The following is a 6233-nucleotide window of genomic DNA, read 5'->3' as shown; positions in this document are numbered from 1 at the left end:
AACACTCCCTACTACTCATAGATCTTTCCCATCTCTCCTTCCTATTTGCTGCTTCCTTGTTTGTCGCATTTACCTTTCCTCTCAAAGCTCCGAACAGGCCAGGCATCCAACTGGCTCTTTAGCAGGTGCATTCAGATTGTTCTCTTGTTGCCATCAAGATTGCTTTACCAGCACCCAAATGGTTAACGATAATGATGATATCCTGGTGGTGGTTGCCAAAAACTGCTGCAGTTTGAGGATATGGTGCTGCTGTCGCCCAGCATAAGGCACAGACACAAGAGCAAATAGTAAACAACATTCCATGTAATGCAGGATGCCGTGATTATATTAAAGGTTGATTCAAGATAGAATAAAAAATGTAACAACAGTATGTTGCTGGGTTGCTCCAGCCACTCCGTACCCCATGCATGCCCTATAGATAAATCCCTAACAATTACTCATTTCTTTAAAAAAATAAGAGAAGATTGAAGATTGAACAAAAGGACTAAGGCACACAGAACTACGTTAGTTGGTTAAAAGTACATTGAGACCCTGTTCCGTGTGTGTGTCTGTGTGTGTACGCACACATAGAAGTTTGAGAGATTTTCTGAGTATCTCCAAACAAATACTGCATAATTAAATTCAGAAGAACTTCCAAAGAACTATCTTCCTCAAAATATATATAAATAGGTCTGTTAAGGAAGGGTAATGGATGTGATCCACAGAGTCAGGTCATTCCTTGCAAACCCCACAAATCTATGCATTCTAAATATGTAAGTACAGAAGACTGTTCATTGCTATTGCTCCTTCTAAATGTTAAACACAGCTGGCAAGTGTTATCAAAGATGTAGCCCAAAGGGTCTACGGAGATACAGAAGGGGAGATACCACTGTGCTAAAGATAAGCAAAAAAACAAAAACAAAAAAGGGGGGCCCTAAAGCGTCAAAATCCACCAAACCTGCCCAGTTTTAAGGCTGAACATGCTCAAGAGCCACTAAATATAAAGCTGAAAAGAGGGAAGGAGTGGACTGACCTGCTTGAAGGGAGTGGCTGTTTAGAATCCTGCACTGGAGGGAGAATGCATTGCAACAGTTTACTGCAGGCCCTGCTTTGTACTACTGCAATACTGTCCTGGAGTACTTGAAATACTTGTGGGTCTCTGATATCCAAGACCATTTTTAAGGCAAGGCTGCAGACAACAATTGCCTGAGGACCGTTGTACGGAAAGGGAGAGATGATCTACTAAAACCTTCCTCAAATGACTTGAAGTAAACTTTTTACTGTGCTATAAGCACAGATCCCTGTGGAATATTCTAACCATTACCTGATGAAGCCAAATCTGTTTTTAATACCAGGATTCAACCCTAGAATATGAGAAGCACTGACAGAGGTTCCTCTCCGTAATCACTATACATCTTGAATCGAAGTTAAGATTTCCAGGATGGAAATTCTGTGAGTGTGGGTAACCTTTTTGTTGGTGGGGGTGAGCACCACGTTCCCTTTCTGCTAACTCTCCTCTCTGTGTTTTTTAGTTCTTGCCACCCCCATGAAATTAGGCAGAGAGCTGCAGGTTGCCCACACCCCCAATGTACCAGATACCATCCCTCTTTAAAAACAAACTATTGTCTATAATTTCCCTGGACTGTCTTCAAGTCCAGATTTTTGCAAATTGGAAAGGTAGCTCTTCTGGTTGTCACTGTCTCTCTAGCTAAGTGCTGGCTTTGGAGACGCCCACTCGTTCCTTTTCCTTTCTTCTGCAATCGTGGATTTTTCAATGGCTTGACCCTCCCTTCCTCTCCAAGCTAGGTGGAGCTTCTGACTGACTCGGTTTGCAGGTATGTTGGCAGGGATTCTTCCCTTCCGTGTTGTCTAGGACAATTGCCACCAACCAAAATAAAAATTTCCCCATGCATGATCTGTACCTGTCACAAGAGGGTTATAATAAAGCACAGTGGGATTATTCTGCCTCTTTTATTTTACCTCTTCAAAGCCAAGGCTCATGAGCTCATGTAACTGCCTTTTACTGAATCAAAAAGCTTTTTGTTCCACTAAGCCCAAAGCAGGTCTCCAAGGTCTCAACCTTTTCCAGTGTCTGTACTGCAGAAAAACCAGCATTTTGTGGCATCTTAAAAAGAACCACTGTACTATTGTGGTTGGAGTATTGGACTAGGACCTGGGAGACCAAGGTTCAAAAGCTCTGCTCAGCCATGAAAGCTCACTGGGTGTTCTTGGGCCAGTCAGTCTCTCAGGGTTGTTGTGAAGATTAAATGGGGAGGAAGAGAACCAAATTTTCCCAACCTTTCTATCCAAGATCTTTTAACTGGAGGTTGAGCCTGGCTCCTCCTATAAGCAGAGAATCAAGCTCTCCCTGAAGCATGAATTTCATCTCTAGTCTCCTTTTCCTCCTCTCTCTTTAGAGCCAGTTGAAATGCAAACTGCAAATGCTCCAGAACAGCCCATGTACTTTTTGTTTCCAACAATAAAAATAAAATAACGATAAGTCCTACCCTCCAGAGCAGGAGAAAACAAGCTTGTTCCCTCTTGTTCCATGTAACAGCTTGTTCCACGTGACAGCTCTTGAGAGATATTTGAAGATGGCTATCATATCTTTTCTCACTTACCCTGCTCCTTCAACCCCTCCTCATAAGGCTTGGTTTCCAGACCCTTGATCATCTTGGTTACACATGTGAGTGAATGTATTTGGTTTGATGCCAACCAAAGTTATTTCCAAGGAAGCAATATGCTTTGGCATTTTGTCATTGTGTATATTCACATGATATTCGAAATATTGTAGGAGATATTTATGTGCCTTACAGTTTTGTTCATGGGTGAGAAACCAAGGTGAGAAAGGGCAGTGCTTGTCCAAAACCCACACGGGTGAAACTACTTGAGGGAGGACTTCAACTTTGGCACCCTGGTGTTTACAACCTGAGCCTATGTTGTTACTTCTGTGAACTCTCAGCTCCTATAACTGGAAGGAAGTCTGATTAGCTTGCTGAGGTAATGATGCCTTGCTATGCAACAGAGCCATACACCTCTGGTAGAATAATAGATCTCTCTTAGCCTGGCACTCTGCCCAGGAGGAAGAACTGCTGATGAATACATTAAATCTCCCTGGCAAGCAGAGCTGGTCCTCCTGAAAAACCTGTTCACTGTTCTCCAGACATCACAGTCTTTCTCCAAGACATGCAACACCAATATGTCGAGGACAACATTCTCCTCTGTGGATCAGCAGGAACAGGTAGGACTAGTAGGGTCTCAGCTTTAGCGTTCAGTGTTTCTGTCGGGATGGCTTGGCCTGAAGGATAGGAAGGGCTGCTATCTCAATCACATCCAGGGCAAAAGAGCTGAGGAGAATAGGAGTTTAGTAAGTTGCTCAGTGAGCTGAAGGCCTTAATTTGGACTTGAGTGTCCTCCTCTTCCTCCTCCATTTACTTCAACACCCGTAAATGCAGGCCTTTAGGGCATTCAAGACTGATAAATTGCTTTATACAGAGAGCCATATGGAGACCCAGAAACTAAACACCTGAGAACAGCAGGGATTTTCTTCAGTGGGAACTCACCAGAACTCAGTTCTGGCACCTCTCAGGTAAGTTCCAGAACTTATCAGGTGGGTGCCATTGCCATTCTAAGAGAAAGAGGGAGATGTTCATGGCGAGTTCTGGCACCTCTTTTTCTAGAAAAATAGCAGTGGAGAACAGGACCTAGATGTTCCTACCCCACAGAGTCCCCACTCCTTGTTTACTTATTGGAGAAGTTCGTTTGTTTGTTCATTGCATTTTATCCTCCCTCCAAAGAAACTTAGACAGTGTGCACAATTTCTGCTCCTAAATTCCCTGATTCCAACCACTGAAGAGTTTGGAAAAGAGTTATTTCCATTGCCTCATTCTTTCTCCGCAATGGAACGTTGGGTTTCGAGTTCTCTCTGCGTTTAAGTGGCTGGGTACACTTCTGGCTTTTTAAAGATGTCAGGCAATAATCGGCAACGTTGCATACATGAATGAATTAACAATGATGCGTATTATGTATTTCTGATGTTTTTAATCTGCCCAGGACTGTTAGGTAAAAGATTATGCAGAAATCTCAAAATAAATTAATGTAGCAGGAGACCTAGGGTCCTGGAGGGTAGTGTTGGCAGAACCAGCCAAAGATCTCCCTGTGGCAAAAGTTGCTGGTGCTCCCCATTCCCTGTACAGAAGCCAATTGGACTGGTAACTGAATGTTATATCAACAGACAGTGATGGGACAGCATCCTCCAAAACACCTGAGAGGGGAGAGGAGAACACACAAACACAGAGAGCTCTATCCTCCAGCACCTTGCTGCTGTTCCCTGCTTCACTCTGCTGTTCCCTGCCAAATGGTAGGGCCAAGCCCAAGCGATCGGGTTTGTTGCTTGGTGGTGGCGATGACGGCTTGCTTTATTATTTGATTTAGGAAAGGAAGGCAAAAATAAAATTTCTACCCCAATCTGGAAAGGTTTTGCCCCCTGTCAGGCACTTCAAATTATCCGAAACCCTTTTTGCCCAGTATTATGGTTTCTCCCCAATCACCTAAAGAACTGTGTGCCTAAAAGGGAAATGGCTATTGACATGATTGTTCATCTAACTGTACTTTCCTTGTTTGGGCAGCCCGTCAGCTTCTTGAACTGCTCTAGCTGGAATATGGCCCTGTGCTACTTACTTTCAGATAGGAAGCCAAATTTAATTGGCTGCAGGGAGGAGGAGGAGAAGAAGAAGCTTCTAGTTCTGATGGTTAGGATAATGTTCTCATCCCTGCCTACCTTACTGGAATTTTATTGCCATGTTTAATCACTGCTGCCTCTAGGTAAATGGGTTGGTGGTGTTAACAGTCCATTGTGGCCCATAAGAGGACTGTATCACTGTTGTGGTTATTTAGTTAGCACTAGATATGTGCTAGACACTTGGAAGGACACAGAACGGACAGGGGAGGTGCACATGGGAATAATTTCAGCTCTAGATGTAAATTGACAATGAGCAGATTATCAGACATCAGGCTTTACTCCAGAATTCAGCAGACATCCACACTGTAAATGATAAATAAATGTGTAGGTTAGATAACAATTTATTAAGGTGCCTGTGTGTGTGTGTTCGTCCACCCACTTCTTCAAGTGTGGAAAAGTTCCAATGGCAATACTTCCGGGTTTAGTTTCCTTTGGATAAGGCAGCTCAGGATATTTGGGATGCATTTATAATGTTTGTGCAAGCAGAGCGTAAGTGGAGGCAAAGCATGCATTTCAAACAAGACAGGAAATCCCCCTATATATGGGTAGCAGCTTGGTCAGTCCTGCAGTTTCAGTTCACTCCAACCAGAGCACACACATGCTTTGGGAAAATGTCAACTGTTGTTTTTCTGCCTTCTGGCCATCAGATGGAGGAGTGTCACCTTCTCCAGACTCAAGGTGGTGTCTCATTCAAACACATGCAGAGATTCCTAGCCTACTAGGAAAAGATCTTCTAACCATTAGTTCCTTTCCATGAAATAGCAACCTTCTATTCTGAATTATTAACCAGCAATCCTTTGTGAGCAGGCTGGGAAGAAGAAAAAAGTCTGGCAGCAGGTTTTACACCATAAATAGATTTTCCTTCTGGACTCAATGAACCAATGTGGCTGATTTTAATAAACTATTATTTGAACCTCATATGCATCTTTGGCGTGCGGGTTCATGCTTTGCTTGTTACACACTGTAATCAGGACTCTCTGTACTGCACACACAAAACAGTTCAAATTCTGTGCCCTGTGTAAATGATGCAAAATACAAAAAATAAAATAAAAAATGCACATATGACGTTTGCATAGTACATTGTGTTTGCCAAGGGGAGGAGCAAGCCAGTATGTGACACTGAAGAACTTTCCCCTCCTTTACCATTGCATATTTTAATCCAGCTGCTCTTCGGGCACCTGAGATGTCAGTAGGCATTGCTCACACTATTTCAAGCCTCTGTTTTTTTTGCTTCCATAACATAGCTGTCAACTTTCAGATTTGAAAATAAGGAATCAGCAGCCTCGAAAATAAGGGATCAGCAGCCTCACCTGTCCTGGGGACAGTCTACGGGATATCTAACAATCCGGGATAGCAGCAGGAAGCAGCGGGGAAATGGCACTGGAATAAGGGAATTTCCCGCAAAAAAAAGGGAAGCTTGACAGCTATGTTCTATAAGGTCTAGAAGCATTTTTAGAAAAAGAGGGAGAGAGAGAGGGAGATAAATTATGTGCCCAGGACTAAATTGTTGCTA

The 6233-nt window shown here is 43.1% G+C and overlaps 1 protein-coding gene across 1 annotated transcript in view; it reads right to left on the bottom strand.

The window, feature by feature from the left end:
* The window catches only part of TBC1D16 (TBC1 domain family member 16), a 139689-nt gene that overhangs the window by 117230 nt on the left and 16226 nt on the right, over positions 1-6233 (bottom strand). The window lies entirely within an intron of this gene.

This window comes from Podarcis raffonei, chromosome 2 (assembly GCF_027172205.1).
Source record: "Podarcis raffonei isolate rPodRaf1 chromosome 2, rPodRaf1.pri, whole genome shotgun sequence".
NCBI classification, from domain to species: Eukaryota; Metazoa; Chordata; class Lepidosauria; order Squamata; family Lacertidae; genus Podarcis; species Podarcis raffonei.
This window is presented reverse-complemented; position numbering and strand designations above follow the sequence as displayed.